General features: G+C 36.1%; 1 protein-coding gene across 1 annotated transcript in view; it reads right to left on the reverse strand.

Moving 5' to 3' along the window:
* The window catches only part of LOC105838590 (pleckstrin homology domain-containing family G member 5), a 149,592-nt gene that overhangs the window by 112,116 nt on the left and 19,628 nt on the right, over positions 1 to 17,848 (reverse strand). The gene's annotated exons all lie outside the window — the stretch shown is intronic.

A 17,848-nucleotide genomic window follows, 5' to 3' on the forward strand; every position in this document is an offset into this window, starting at 1 on the left:
GGAGTGGAGTAAATATTTCTCTGTGTGTACGTTTCACATCTATTTCACACGTTGCTTTCCGAACTAACGAGGATGAGTATAAGATTAATGGCGCTGATTGCGGCGAATAACTAGTGTACGATGTAAATTTTGTTTAAGTAAAGATTGCACGCGAACCTATTAAAGTTGTATTTTTAATCAACAGTCCCGATAAGGCTTGTCCCTCCGAAATAGTCTAAGGGTCGTAAGGGCCGCCATCACGATTATCCAAGGGATTAAATTAAACGCGAGAAAGTCCCGCGTTTTCTTCGGTCGCGCTTCTCCCGTTTCCTTCGATGTCGACGATTCTTATCGGAATTATCTCATTTTCCGATGGCAAAGGTGTAATCAGAGAACGCGCTTCGATCTATTATCTCTCTCTCTCTCTCAGTGCTACAATCAACATAGGCCCATCTCACTCGACGACATCCACAATCTCCGATTTCACTCATACAATGTTAAATTAAAGTTAATTTAATTGACTTAAAAATGGAATTCTAAAATTACCTCGATTAGATAACGGTATTCACAGATCAATTTAATTAATTAAATCGACTTTAATCATATCACTTCTGCGACACTCGATGAGATCAACAGAACAATATCACTTTTGCACTAATTTACATCACCCGTGTTGCTTATTTTCCTGTTTCCCAAACTCGTGGGATCTTCCGTGACAATCGAATCTGCGAATCACTAAACGGGCGGGAGATAATCAAACGAGGAGATCGCATCTCGCGGATCCCAGCCAGCTCGGTATCTATCGGTGAAATATTTCGTCGCGTTATACACGCGCGATCTTTCTCCGATTGCGCGACTCCTCGTTCTCCTCACGTTTCCGGTCGCGCGGACCTGAGCGCTTCGTCGCGTGAGCGCAAAAATTGCGGCGGCGGACTAAGCAAGAAATTAAGGAGACAGGTGAGGCAAGGCTCGATAAGCGGTTTCTGCTGGTCGTGGAGCGAGAGAGAGAGAGAAAGAAAGAGAGAGGGAGGGGGGAGAAGCACGTGAGAGAGTAGGCACGAGAGCGGGAGGGAAAAACGAGCTAATGCAAGCCGACGAGGACAAGATGTGGAGAGGGGCACAACACCGCAGTGGCGCTCAATTATACCCGCAGTATAGTTACACGAAATTGGCAAAACGATTACGACCGTGAGTCATTGCCGACTCAGTGCTGTCTGGTACGGGATCTTTACGGCGAACGCCGTGAGTGGATCTTAAAGTGCAGGCTCAGTAAAAGAATCCTTCCCTTTGCAAAGATGATGAAGAAGAAGAAGCGAGCGAACGAGCAACTGAAAATGTATAGGTACAGAGATACGGTACAAAGAAGAGAACGTTACGGGGGAGAAAAAAAAGTAAGAGATAAGCTTGTTTAAGAGTGGGCCTCGGAGACTCTTCTTCGGCAGCGAAAGAGTGGAACGATGCTATGTTAATATTTATACAAGGGAGAGAACGATTTTACTGAAGCATCTAAAATTAAATATAGAGATGTGAAAAGCATTTTCTTGAACCATCAAAATAATTATCGTAATAATTAAGAACGTAAAAGGTTTTGACATTCTAGCTACATTCCTTGAGCGTCTTACATAATTATCTTGACAATCCAATAATTATTTTCGAATCTGTATTCAGTTAAATTTTTAGACTTTCTTTTTCCGTTTGTATATGAGAAGCAAAAAAAATTTCAAACTACATTTAAACGCGTTTTATGCTACGAGGCTCATTACGACGTTAGCTACGCTTAGTGTAGTTTCTTCCTCGCAGCTATGCTTGCTAAATCGTTCGTTTAATTTATCGTTCATATAGATGCGGCAAATCAGAAGATCGCAAATCAAGTTCCAAAGTTAAGCATCCCGGCTGTAATTCGCGATTTGCGCAGACTGTTGATTCAGTCGCGCTATGTTAACTGCTCGGAAAATTGTCCTATTTGCCCTGCAAGATATCAGGAATCCTTAATTAATTGAAGCTCGAATTACGGCCCGCTAGCGCGCATTTAAAACCTCGCATACGTGTCGCGCTTCTTTTCCTCTTCAAGCTCTGGAGGCTCGAAGGGGTATTTAATTAAAGGTTTCGTATTCAATTAGAAGCGTTTGATTTTACGGACCGCGGACTTTGGAAGGAGGGTATGGAAGCTAAGCCGGAAACCATAAATTTTCCAAGCGCCTGTAAAGTCTACTTAAAACCCGCCGTATCCCGACTGTAAGAAACGACAAATTTCGCAGGGAGTTCCTCTTTCATCGTCTTTCACGCGACTTTTCAAGGAGCGCTCATAAAGTTTTCAGCACTTTGTCGCGTTAAGAAGTCTCCGGTGGAGTCCATCGTCTTTAAGTGCAGTACGAGAGCGATATAACAAACATTTCCACAACATCGAAATGATTAATGCGCGTTATAATAATGATATTTTTTAATCGAGGAAAACAATTATTACGCTACTAAAATTACGGGGGACAAGTTTCATCGCGGCAAGAAACACTTTCAAGTTAGATATAATAAATTAGAGTAATACATTAGTCGATAACGTTTAGTACCCGCATAATTTTCTCCTTGGCGTTCGAATACCTTGGGTTGTGCGCAAAAAGAGTAGAAATAAATTCGCCTAGACGACAAGTGTCGAGGTTTGGAGTGACATGTCAAGGTAATGTTATCGAAGCCGCGAGCGTTCTTGAAACCGACGTTGTTTTGAGAAAAAATATCGAAGATAATTTCGCTATCACATCGAACATTCAAATATCCGAATCGATATCGCGGTTTAATTAAACATTCCTCGATTATTTAATAAAAAAAAAATTCAGAGAATACGTTTTACGAGAAAATAATGTCCCCATTATTTTAAAAATAATGAAGGATTTTTTAATATTTATGAGCGCACTAGCTTTCTAATATTTGCTTTAGCCCTTGATTCCTGAGGACATAATGTAATTGATATATAATATATTTAGTCGTTGAATCGTTCTACTCTGCAAATTAAGCTTGCATTAGCGTTCGACCGTACCGAACAAAATACTAATGTACAATAATAATTTGTGCGGATTATTCAGTGGTTAAACGGCCATTTCACTTTTCCGGTTAACCGTAAATTATTCCCCAGGGGTTCCGACTTTTGAAGTCCCCATTCGAAATTTCATAATGTGCGCGCAATTAAAACGCGATAAAAGGCGCGTAAACGCGCGCGCGCGCTATCTTAAGAAATAAATTGTCACATCGTCGCTGTTAGGGAGAGAGGGGGGGATTCTAATGAAGCGTCGAATTTATCGCCAACGACAAAAGGATCTTTGATATACCCGCGGAACCACGAAAACCGGCGGCCGGTTTCGTCCGCAATTAGCGGCGATTTCCTCTCTCTTGTGAAAATAAATTACTCGTTCACACCTCGCTAACTCGATTTCCATGATGTGCTCTGAGACAGGTGATCGCTATCACGAGCAGAGTTTCTGGTAATTTGCACAAAATGTTCGAACCATTAGAACGGCGATGTGCACGGCGTGGCAAGAAAATGGTAAAACTTGACTTTGATGCGCGAAACTCCGTACAGATCTTTAATCACTTCATGTGATGCGCGGTTTCTCTGCGGTCTCGCTTTTATTTATCTACTGACTCTTACGTTTCTCTCTGTCTCTCTCTCTCTCTTTGGAGTTTTCTTTATATTTTTATTAACTAAAGCAAAAGAACGTCGCCGTTCGACATAATTTTTGCGCGATACATTTTTCTCGTTTGCGCTGCATTAATCCAGTCGTAGCACTGTTTATTATAAGAGCGATAAGACTAGGATTTTTAATTTTCTTTTTTACGTGTATTTATACGTAGTAATGAAAAATTTTGAATAATAACACGACAGCTGTGTCGAAACTGCAAAAGAGCTTTTTATATATAAAAAAAGTTTTATTAATATAAAAAAGGATGCCTGTCGCATTAGAATAATTTGACGGATATAAACTTCAAATAACACGATTCGTAATTTAACATAAAAATATTTTGTGTTAAACAAATTTTTTATCTTGAATTTTTTTCGTGACTACCTAACACGTGTCATTGTGAGTTTTCTATAATTAACTAAGAATTAATGAAGAGATTGAATCATATATTTTGACAGATTTTGAAAGATTACAAGATCCGCGTTCCTCGCATCATTGCTCCTGCATTCAGAAGCAAGAACTTCTTCGCGTTACCGCGTCCATTTATATCCGCGAGTTTGTTCGCGTGAAAAATTATTTTTATCGCCCTGTACACACAAGAAGTGAGAAAGATTGCACTCGCGTGCATCGTTTTGCCGAACTGCATTCCGGGTATCTTCGTGTCGTAAGAAAGTTGAGAGCCGCGCTTCTTTTTCGCCGCGAAACCGCGAGATAAACGGAGAACCGACCGGCACGAGACGGTACGAGCTAGGTAAGCGGATTACGCCGCGCCGGACGAGACGCGCGCGCGTGGCCGCCGCGCGCACAGGAAGCTCGCCAAGTTTCGTTTCCACGTGCTATTCGCGATGCATTTGCATGGGAAACGCGCGCGCTGCGCCCGCGTAATTCGCATAATAAATGGTGTAATGAGTCCCTGACGACATGCTAAATTCCCACGGGCGTTGCGGTTTTGAGAGCGCGGAAGCTCATCCCGAAACTAGTGAGTGTCGATCGAGAAAAGGACGAAGGAAATCTTCTCGGATGGACAGCAACGTCACTGCATGCTGTCACGTTAATTAGACGAGCTATTAAAATTTCATTCTTATTTAATGGACTGAGGCATGATTTTCTGTCATTTTTCATAGGAATAAAATTATCGAATCGTGTACATAATGTTAAAAATAACAAAACGTTATTTAAGGAATTACTCAAGGAATTTAAATTTAATTCTTTAATATTTAACAGTGTAGATAAATTATTTCAGGAAAGTTGTTATTTAATATTAAACATGCACGCTTCTTTTCATCCAATGAAAATATCAATATTTAATTGTTTAGTCAATATAATAAAGATTAATAGTTATAACTGTTCAAATATATTTCGTGAAAAAAAATCTTCAGACTAATACGATTTCGATTTTCGATTAGTCATCGGATGTGAGAGTTAAACGTCTATCACAAGGACGTCTTGGGAGGTCGTCCAGGTAAAGGATATTTCTCGGGATTTTCTTTGGCACGCAGAACAGATTCTCTTTCCAATGACCTGATCGTCAAAGAACGAACGTGATGTCGAATAAGATGACTGTATATCAACTGCGCGCACGTGATCCCGATTTATCGAAACTCGACGGACAGGTCCTTCTTTTTGTTCGTCTCTCGCCAGAGACGAATATATTCAATGACCCCAGACGAAATATGTATTTCTTTTTCTCTCTCCAACTGGTCTTTCGAGTAATATGCTTCAAAAGACACAAATGTGAAACAAACTCAAAAAAAGATATTTCATAAATTACAATACAAATCTTTTTAATCTTTCTAGTCTCAAAAATAAATAAATTGCAAAGTAGCCAAAATGAATAAATTTTAGCTATTTTAGTTACAACATATACTGAGTCAAATATATTTTTCAAAAGATGTTTTTACTTTTATCTAATTGAATTTGCATAAGTATGCATGCGATAATTAAATATGAATCTTATATTTTAAATATGTAGGTATCGTCATGATACATAATCAGATATTAGGTGAATAATTATAAATATATAATGAAATGAATATTGAATATATTACAAGCGACGGAAAATTCCTATTATAAATACATTTTTAACCTGGCTTTTATAATATTTTTATTTAAAGAAATTTTTATTAGTTCGGAATAAAAGCACGAAAAAACTCATAAAAAATTCTGGCAAAAATTACTGATGCTCAGAAAAAGAGATAGAAAAAGAGAAAAAAAATTAAATTAAATACCAAGTTTGCACGTAATACCTATTCAAGTAGAGCGTCGTAAAAGCGATTTTACTAAACGGAACATAGGTTCCCTTGACATCCTTAATTGAAGTCTCCTTAAGGTATGTATCTAAAACTGACAGCGTGAATTATGGTAACGCGAAACGAAGGCATTTAACCTAAATATACTTCATCTTATTGAATAAATTCAAGAATATTTTTCACATTAAAAAATAAAACTACGATAAATTAAAAATGACAAAAGGAAATAGCAAAGAATGTAATTACTGTTGGGATATCAATATTTTTAAATCATGAAATATCAAATATTATTTAAAACATCTATTATTTTAAAGCATTTTTTGAGATGTAAAAATAATTTATATCTAATAAAAATTCAATTGAATGCTATTTTCCTTTATAATATTTTAAAATGTTAAGTATTTTTATAAATAAATCTCAAAGTAAATTCTATTTAAATAGAGGTATTTATTGTATCACTAGTGTTAATAAAAAATACATAAAAATTAAATATAATAAAATATAATAAAAATTAAATGTTCAAACTCCAAGTATACAAAAGTTCGTAGATCTCTGCTATTTTGTGACTTAAAAATATCAATACTCTGACAGTAATTACATTCTTTGTGGTTATCTATTGCATTTTCTTTGTCACTTTTAATTCATCGTATGTTTCTCATCATTCATAAACTAATCAGTAATTTTCTGCTATATAATTATTTCTCGGCAATCACGCTTGATTATACAACAATACCAATTATTTTCTATGAGAATATGTTGCAATGACATTTACCGATTTGATGAAACTTCCTACGACATGAATATTACCTAATTGCTATTATCCATCGAAATTTGCCTACCAACTACATTAATCAGATATCTTAACAGTATTTTATATCCGCAGCCACAAAATCTTTATTAAGGAAATATTCTCATTTTTTGGATTTCAAAAAATTATTATATGACATTCTTTAACAATTTGAGGAGGATAGAGAGAAAGAGCAAATTAAAAATATAACTTACAAAAATTCTTATTAATGTAGAAACTGTTTGCGAAACTTTAAACATATTTTTATTAAAATAATTTTTTTAATTGTTGCTACAATAACTTATCTTTTAGGTGTAGTATATAGTGTCAATCCGATCAACTCAAAATTTTTAGGCAATATTCACAATATTTTCCTCTCTCGATCGAACAATCAAATAGAAATGTCAACTTTTCAATTTTTCCTGTGATAAAGTCTCGGGAGAAAAAACAAAAAAATCAATTTTTTTCACTTAACGTTTTTACAAAAATCAATATTTTAACTTGATTGTAGTCTCTCATCTCTCCGACGAGAACTATATTTATATAAAGAATTAAATTTTTATTTCAAATAATCTTGCATCTTATGTCGTAGCAATTGTAAAATATTTTTTTTCACATGCCCATACAGATTTGCAAATAATTGACAAAATATATTTTCTATGTTTGAAAAAATTTGTAAAGAATATTTAAATATTACAGAATAAATTTCAAATTTATCATTTTTATATTTTTCCCAAATAAAGTTCTTACATAAAGAAGAATACAGAAATGTTATCAAAGGTGAGAATATCTCCTTAGACGCGACATACGGATTCTTTTCATTCTTCGCGAGCACAAAGCTGAAGCATGATAAGCTGTATAAGTAAAAAGCTACATTAAATGTTACGAAAAATGGAAAACATTGGCAAATGGAGAATGAAGTATAAAAAATTTACGATTTTTGTGATTTTATCAATTAATTTAATTCTATTGCCAAATAAATGCACGTACCGGATAATTTCTATCTATGCATCTAACGTTGTCTCAAGTGCAACGGCACCCTTATAAGGCAGATGGCTTTGCGAGAGGTGGGACATTCCCACCTTAGACCCACAAAGAGACACATGTGCATGACACATCGACTGGGCGCGGGCATGACACATCGACCGACGCTGCAATCGTGCATGTGCACACCTAATGTGCATGTACGAAACCACGATCACGAAGACGATTATCATTCTTTCCATCGTTACCGGATCTCACGATTCTTTTCGTGGATTATTAATTCTTCTCTCACCGAAGAGATTGTTAGAGATTATAGTTATTATAGAAATAAGAACTTTGTATTGTTCTTATTTCTATAATAACGATGAAAACAAGTATATATATTTTTGTTTCATTGAGTTTCTCAATATATATATTTTTTATGTATCTTTGTTAGAATATACATATATGTTTTATTATAGCATTTTCTTCAATTGCATATTATTTCTATTATATCATTTAATTTAAAACCTAGTACCTAAATTTTTATATCGTACTCAATATTTATTATTGTTAAATGGTTCAAGAAATATAAAGAACGAAACACCTAGTATTTGAGTCAACCCACATTCATTGTTCTCCATTCTTGTTTCCCTCCCTTTCATCGCGTGGGTTCAAAGGAAACTAAAGTGAAGGAATGAGAAACGAAAGGTATCTTTACGAAAATAGTCAACACCATATAGAGATCTTTATTTACTTCCTGTTACTCGAGTGTACTGTAAAAATTGATGAAAAAGTTATGTCTGATAAGAATACTGCAAAATCTACTTTGTCGAAGATATGAAGCGCGAAGAAAAAAAACTTGGAGGCACAAAAATGTAGAAATATATCTCTTAACAATTTTTTCGTATCCAAGATTTTCACACCAAGTTTCACGAAAGTTCAAAAGTAGCAAGTTTATTTAAAGTTTGCAGGAAATTGGTACTTCCGGCAACCTATCAGGGCGAGCCGAGAGAGATTGATTCGATTTGCTTCTTGATTAAACAAAATAGTCGCACTCTTTAAACACGACTTCTACGAATCCCACCGGAGTTCGCGAAGTAGGTCGTCGCTTCGGCATCATTACGGTGGGAAATTTCTGCTTTCACATCGCTGGCAAGTTTCGACCCTCCGTAGGTGGTGACCTTTTCTGCACAGCCCTGGTTCGGATGGTCCCGCCAAGTAAAGTTTGGACCGTGCGCGACAGAGTCCGCGAGAACTTCCGGTGACCATTACTCACGGCGAAAACTTTAACTTCCGGATTATTATGCTTATACACATATTACTTTTACGTCGAAATAACGTGACATAAAACGCCGCATGATAAAACATTTGGCGAGGTAAAGAAATAGATCAAAACAACGAAAGCGAGGGATTCTGTAACAAGCTCGATGTGTCGTTGAGCAATTTGTCAAGTGCGCAAATCGCAGCGATCGTCGACCACATGATAGATTTCGAAATCAATATACTCTGTCAATATCGTTGAACTTTGCTTCGTTCGAATGCATGATAAGTGAGAAAGTGTTAGAATCGCGGGATGCATAGAGATCATTTATTTTTTAAGATCCTTAACCTACGCGACCTAAAATTATACGCGATATATACAAGGCGACTTGCGCATCTGTTATAAACATAAAGTCAATTTACGTAACAACTTGCGTGTTATGTACGTTAAATGATTACTGCAGCAGTAAAAGAGGAAGAGAAGAGTCTTATTTGATAATAAAACGCAATAATTGAATTTTTATATTGTACTTAATATTGCGATGTGGCAATAAAATTATTACGACAGTGTCTAGCGTATGAAAAAATTATCCGAAAGAACATTTTATCCTCTAACATTACGTCGTTCTCGTTATATTTGAAGCTCAATTGACCGGTAGTTTCAAGAATTACATTTCCTTTTTTATATTGTAATATATTTTACATTATTACACGTATTATTATATGTGTTCTTTATAGCTATGTAAATTAAAAAAATGTAGCATTGCGTTTAAATAAACTTTTGTAAGTCAGATATCTTGTGATCATCCTGTGTATCAAATAGAGATATCGATATCTCCGCAAAGATATATTGATTATTGATTTCGCGTAATATTATGCATAATAGACCCTTCTCTCAATTTTGCTTCTGCATCATTGAAGATTGTATATATTGAAGTCTTCTCTGCTTCGATAAAACAAAATTATTTAAATACCGAGACAAACGTCGTTGGATTTTAATTAAAGCTCTTGTCCAACCACATCGATTATTACCCGTCCTGATGCGATTCGCGTTTATTCCTTTTAATATTCTTTTCGTAATCAATATTCAAATTAATTAAAATTCTGCGTTCTTCGTCCAAATAATTTTTTTTAATAATTGCGAAGTCGATGCTGCTTTAACGAGAATTTGACGGCAGGTTGTGACGGGCAAACTGTCGAGATTTATTGTCGAAAAACGCATCCGCCTCAAATATCGAACGTGCTAATGAAATAATAATTAAGGTCACGAGGCATAAAAATTCCGCACAATTTTCGGCGACTAATCACTAATCAATAATCATTCATCGACACGCGCGCCGGGAGACGTACATTATCCGATTGATAGCTATTCAGGGACGAGAGAGCCGGCGGATTCGACGCGACAAGCGCGCGCGGCCATCGAATATTAATTAGCGATTATACGCAAAAAATTTCACGCGCGAGGCTTCTCGAAATAAAGCAGTAATGGAGCAAATAAGGGAGAAAGAGAGAGAGAGAATTCGTTCTATCCCTTTTCGCCAACATATGGTTTCGAGACTGCTGCGCGGTTGCTCTCGAGACCGTTTGTCTTTAGTGAAAACCCTCTTTCATCCCTTGTCTCTTTGTCAGCAGCATCCCGCATCAAATTTCGTCTCTATAATATCTATGAACGGTCCATGCGAGGAACGAATGACAGTGACGTTTCGCGGCTTTTATATTTTTAGTAGGGAAGAGTTGCTGAAAGCGTACCCGGTTTTTCTACCTCTTCAATATTTTACATTTTTACTTGATATTTAGTGACAAAACATATTTAGTGAACAAGATTGACGCGTAGTGACAAAAATATGAAGTAAATGAGAAATGAGTAACATGTTAGACAAAAATTTTAATAGCTTAGGTTACATCCTATTTTGTTCATGCTGACAACACCTTGTCACTGTTAATTAATTTCAGATTTAAGCGAATAAAAAGGTAATTTTTATTACCTGTAACTAATCTGTGCTGCCGAATTAAATTTCAGATCAACACAGCAAAAAAATTAGTACCAAATCAACAAATATTTCATATATGCAACAATATAAAATCCTTAAATAATTTGATAATCTTAAAAACGTAATAACTTATTTATATTATGAAGAAATTTTATACAATGTTATATTTTATCAAGAAAGACATATTCATTTTTATTTAATGATAATTTTTATGAATAAGAGAGGAAAAAAATATCAAATAAAAAATAACATTTTTTAATTAAGAATAAAAATTTTTGAATATTATTATCAAAACAATCATAAAATTATCAAACTCTTTAAAGATTTTATATTATATATATGAAACAATATACATGACTGTCAATTTGATATTAATATTTTTCCTGTTGTCCCTTATGTAAGAAATTTTATTTTCGTAAATAGCATGAACCGACCGACGCATGGGCAGAGAGTTCATCGTGCGCTTTTCCAAGCGTACGTTTACCTTTTCAGTCTGAGAAGATAATGTTTTAATTAAAATCTGATAGGTCACCGCAATCAGCGCTGACGCTCCTGCAGCGCATGATAATCGCGCGAGGCGAACGGAGCACGTAGATTCGGGGCGACGACGTGCACCAAGCGACGCGGTCGCTTGATGCGACTATCAGACGATAAATACTCGCGCCGTTTCACGTTGTTATTCATTACGGCGATCTTATTATCCGTTCTTTATGGTCCATTTCTCCCGGAGCATAAGGTGAAGCGTTTTACTACGGCGCGCGTCGCACGTGTATAACGTCGTTTTCGCCGAAGGCGCTTTCCACCGCCTTGCTTGCAATTTGGCGAATGTTCTTCGGTCGTTTTATCGTCGCTAACGCCGAAATTAGAATATCTAGGGTCTGTATCTCGGCGAGAGAAGAGCTTCCGACGTGAAGAATGACTCTTTGATAACTATACACGATGTATCATGGAACTCTGAGGTAAGCTGTGTCTCGAATATTAATAACAATAACGATATTTATAAAATTATAGAAGATGTTTAGTTTTTTCAACACATTATGAAGGAAACAGTAGTTCGAATCAATACAGCAATTCACGTAACTTCTTACTGCGCGTCTTACATATCGTGAGAATGAGTACAGACCATCTTGAATTAAAGGAAATTTATGGCCCGCGTCACGAAAAGCGATTTAACCGTATAGCGATAAAAAGGTTAAGACAAATGGGAGAGGTTTTGAGAGCGCCGTTTGAAGAGTCGATCGGAAGGCAACGGTTTGCTCCCGTTTTGCAGATACTATAATACTATATTTAATTGTGAAGAACCTACTTAACGCGATAGAATATATTATCCAATCTCCTTCCCCTCGCAAATCAAAGATAACGATACGTAATTTAAAATATCGAGGCTCACTACGTCGGAGGAATTCGATTTCGAATTGGAGAAAGAAAGAAAGAAAGGAAACGAAACACTGAAAATAACGAGGAAAGGAGAAAGATAGGCTCACGAGATTTCGCGATTGAATTGCTGCGGGAACGTCGATAATCCTCCTTCCTATTTTATCTCTGTTCCGCTTTCACGCACAAACGCAATGTCCCGCGAAAAAGAAGTAAAAGGAACGGAGAAATCACGGAATGAAAAAAACTCGCGAAAGGAAAAAAACGGGATGTATTTCCCTTCCTCAAAAAACATCTAATCGCTCTCCAGAATAAAGTAGATTACCCAGAATAGTAGATCATCATAAATAATATAATTTCTTTCAATTTTTTGCCTTCTAGCAATTTCCACAAAAATCAGCCTTAAAAAAACTTATTATCCAAAGGAGGACTTTCCTTCCGCAAATTTCAGTAAATTACACCGGACTCTTCGCAATTAACCTCCTAAAATTAAAATTCGCCTAAATCCTCTCAGCACATTTATTAATCAGGAAAATCCCTGTTTTTTTAAGTGATGTTTTTAAGATTGAATCCGTTCAGATTTTTTAAACAAGACTAATGAAATGTTAATATTATCTCCGACATCGGAAATAATGATATATCTTGAACGGATAAATAAAATCGCAGTTTTGAAATTCGTTACAAGGTGTCAATGCAAAATAAAAATGCACGCCAATGAAAAATTTTCATGTTTTATTATTCGCGCGCAGAGAGCTCATAAATAAACATGATTTTCATTAATATTCATGCCGGAGAAGAGAGAAACAAAAGCAGACTGCCGTACGTACGACTTGACCTATAGATTTTCGTGGATTAATTGTGGGACATAATGTCGGGCTAAAAATCTCTTGCAACGACTGCAAATTTTCTAGATATTCTAGCGATTAAGACAAACAATAATTCGAAACATATAATTACATATACAGATATTTTTTCCTTTCGACTTAAAAATTATTAAATATTAAGAAGATATTTTTCTTAATAAGATACAAAGTTGTACAAAGTTCCTTCATATAAGCAAGTTATGTCTGTTCAACGCTACATAGCTCTCACTTCATTACTTAACATTTTAAGAATAAAAATATTCTCAAAACAAGATTTTGTTCTCTTTCTGTGTAAAGTTGAGTATTATATTTTTAATAATTTCTCTAAATAAATTCTTTAAATCTAAATTCGGATTTAGATAAAAGTTAGTGCGCAAATGCGCGACAATAATTCTTTTTTGCAATTCCAAGCACAGTCGGATTCGAAATCGAGAAGATAACAGATACATCAAATATGGCGCGGCCAGCTAGTGTCAATATGCGCACCGTCACATTAATCATCCAGGCAACATCCGTTTCGGATTCAACCCCAAAGCGAATCTCTATCTGGCAATCAGCCAACATGCTCGTGAAATATCTACTTTGTGCAGAGACGACCACGTGTGAATACCAAATGCCTACACTAATGTTCTATGTTTCCTATATTTGTTCCTTTTTTAATAGCTTTAATGTTTAATTTAACTTAAAAATCAATTTTTTATTATATTTATTATATGCATGTATTATATATTTTATTATACTTAGAAATTGAATTTCTCTCTCTCTCTCTCTCTCTCTCTCTCTCTCTCTCTCTCTCTCTCTCTCTCTCTCTCTCTCTCGTTGGATATAATTGAATTTAATTATACTGTTCAATCAGTTTACGCCAAAGTAAGTGTGCATTAAATATAGCAGATAATACTCGAAACGTGTATAAATGTATTATTAACTATAATAGAGGTAAAAGATAAAAAGGTAGTAAGAAATGGGATTCCTTCGCGAGTCGCCGGGACGACTAGAAATAAAATTTATCACGTCGGATTCTCAAGCAATGTACTCGTAAGGCAAGGCACTTCTTCGCACCTGCGCGCTCGTAACGCGATTATATGAAACTTTTTCAACGATGATGTTTCGAGACGCGCTGGGAGAGGGTGTGTTAGGACTTGGTCACGAATCCCGAAGCACGTTGTTGTCCACGAGAGCGAAACGGCGGGGGAGGAGAGAAGGGGAGGATGTCCAAATATTCGCGTGAATCCGACTATTAATCGTCGGTGTCGATCGTAATATCCGCTGTATTTTAGTCCCGCGGGAGATCTCAAAAAGTTATTAATCCAGTAAAACAAAATTTGACGGTAACGCACTACGGAGCGTATTTGCAAGTTTCTTTGAGGATACCCAGTATCAAAAATATCAGGCCTAATATTAAACTTTCTTCGCGATAATACATCGTTCTTCAATATTCAAATAAATATTGATATGATCGCAAAGTTACACTTTTAACAATAAGTTATACATACGTGAGGTAAACCGTAAAAATCGGAGGGACCGCTTCCGCGTACAAAAATGAATCAAAAGTATAAAACCAAATTTCGTTGCGTTTCGATTATTGCAATTGCTTAACATGTGCGATCGCAGTTGAACTTGCACCAGTCGTCACGCAGCGAAGAGCCTGTAATGTTGATCGACGTCGAGTAGGTCTATCGATGCACTACGTAATGGTATTACGGTGCCACTTTAATGTTGTTCGAGCGTGTGTAATCGTCGTCATGTTCGCCGACGTCCAATCGACAGGGTAAGCATTGGAAAAGAGAGTCCCTCGTCCGTTTTCAAGATAAACGTCAGAACATCCACAACATTTTTGCCCCCGAGTGCCAAAGTGCTGTCACCCTGCGTTTCACGCGATTCCAATCGATACTTTCGTCCCGGTTTTTTTCTTGTTTACAGGATTTCAAAACTTCCATTGCAATAAGAACAGTTCACATTTTCATACGTATTCATACGTAACATACACAGTTATTCACGAGTGTACGAAAAGTAGATTGCAAAGTAGATTATATGGAAGAAATATAAAAGTTTTTATATCATTTTCTTTATAGAAGTTTCATAGACATTTTCTTGGAAGAATATGATTAAAATACAAAATGTATAATATTCACAATTTTCATTTTTTGTCTCAATAATATATTTTTTCTCTCGTATACGAGGCATATCGGAGAATCCACAATTTCAATTTTTATTTGATTTAAATTTCGCGAATAAAATTTAAATTTTAGCTTGAACGCAATGAGGAAAGTAGATGCCAAAAATCTCCAACAAGAATAATGAAGGAGAGATTATCGTGAGGCATGAAAAATATCCATGGGACGGGGATACAAGTACGAGTATCGATCACAGACCGAGAAACGGAATTTGGCAGGCGAGGAACTCACGGCAAGACCTAGCGCTCGGTTCCTATATCGAAATCACAGACGCTTCATCTCGTGAAAGAGAGACAGGAGAGAGAAGAGAGTGGAGATCTCTCCGTGTCCGGAGTTATTACGAAAGAGCATAGTCAGCGCGCTTCGGGTCACATCGAAATGTCACATTGAAATCAGATTCCGACACGACGAAAGCGACACGTCCAATATCGTAACGTCACTGCATCATCGCAGATGACATATTGTACAATTATCTTTATATTTAAAATTGTATGCTCATCATGCGCGTGCGTGCATGAAAGAGAGAGAAACGTCGAATTCTAATTGTTCGAGATTATTGCCGGCGAGAATCGATGATATTACACGCGCCATCCTCTACACGCATAGTCCGAGACGTGATCGATATGCCAAACTTCGCGACTGCAACTACTCGATAATATTCGCCGAAAGTAGGGAGAGATGACGAACGAGCTTGCGAAGAGGGTTGCTGGTATAATGACATGTCACACAACAATGCATTAAGCGAGATGATTACTTTCACCTGCATTTACTCGCTTGCCGTGCGATTGAGAAGTCTGGGCATTATATATATTTATGTATTATATGTATAATACATGAGAAAAGAATAAAAGGGGGGAATTTTAATGCAATTGTAATAAGACCGTGATGTGTATAACGCAATTAAAAGTAAAAAAAAAGATCGAGAAATAATCATAACAGGATCGTAGTACTAAAATATAATATTCTTTATGTGATTTTACATGCATTTCAGTATACATACGATTTTTACAATTTGTTTCTGTAAAGAGAATAGTATAAAATTTTTTCTCTTTTTCTTCTACATAAAAATAACTCTTTGTTCAATTATATTTTTATTTCATTTCATGAAAAAAATTTTAAAATTTTACAACGCCGAGTGCCGCGAAAAATGATAGAAACCTTTAAAATATGACGTTTCGTTATGGAATACGAAGTTGTTAAAAATTTTATTGACGTGAATTTTGGAAATGGCGTCTAAAATATCTTTTTTCAACGCAGAAAATTAATTTGTTTAAAATAAAAATCTAGGAGCGTTATACAGAGTAGGGACAAAGTGATTGATTAACGGCAATCAAAGGGAGAAGAAAAATCCGAATCCGTCAGCTGAGCGTTACGTTGAAAACATTTTCACTCGCGTCCTCTCATTCTCCACTTCTAATTTCTCAGGGAAAGAAAAACTGCTTTCGCTGCACTCTGCCAAACTGGTGCTCAATTATCGCAAATAGGGCGACGATCTTCGACGAGAGTCATGAACAGTGACAAATACTCTTCCCAAGAAAAGTGAGCAAAGCGAAACGTGGCGTAACGAAGATTCCTGAACGTGTTTTTCGCCGGCTGGACCAGAACGAATCCAGACAGGGGATTGAAAGGGTGGAAAGCGAGGCAGTCGACTCAGCCGTTCGAAACCCCAGATTACTGGAGCGAGATGAAGCCGGATTAAGGGGAAAATCGGCGGGCGGGCGAAGGCGCGCCGACCGAGAAATCGCCAAACTAAGTTTCCCGAAAGCGAAAACAATTCCTCAGGTCAAGTCCATCTCGTCCGCGCGAATAATCATAGACTACAAGCCACTTCATGATATAACCCGAGGAGTCGTTTCTCAAAATGAGGACGACAAAGTCTCGGGGCAATTTTTGGAAATGGGCACAGATGGAGGTTTTTTTCTCGAACTCGACGGCATCAAATTATGCCGATGTCACGAAGTTTGTCGTCCACCCAATGCAATTGTGATTCCAAATAGATATATTGTGATATATATTATAAGATTCACAGAACAGTATTTAATGTTTAAGACTAAAGTTTAAAAAAAACATCTATTTCTAGTGTTTTCTTGTTTAAAATAAAATGTTTAAGAAGATAATAGTAACAGCTTTAAAAATCAAAGTATTGTTGCTAATCATTTTTAATTCAGAGTAACTAAAATGTCATTAGTACCCTGTTACGTTAGAACATTAGAAAAGCAAAACATTAGAAGGCTAAATTGACATTGTGCAATTTCGGTATTATCTGCAAATAGATTGATGTTGAAGCCCTCACATATGTCTCTTTCACTTACTTGTCACTTGTAATTGTTTGATCGATCGAACGTTATTGCATTACAAATGTAATAACATCCTGCGTTTTACTTATTGCAATTTTTAATTTAATTAGATCAAAATACGTATAAATACATAAGATATGTTTCAATTATAAAAACTAATCTAGATTTCATTCTAAAAGGTTATATTTTAATTGCTTATTGATGAATTTTTTAAAGCTTTTCCCCTCCTTTTTCTCTTCC

This window comes from Monomorium pharaonis, chromosome 9 (assembly GCF_013373865.1).
Source record: "Monomorium pharaonis isolate MP-MQ-018 chromosome 9, ASM1337386v2, whole genome shotgun sequence".
Taxonomy (NCBI): domain Eukaryota; kingdom Metazoa; phylum Arthropoda; class Insecta; order Hymenoptera; family Formicidae; genus Monomorium; species Monomorium pharaonis.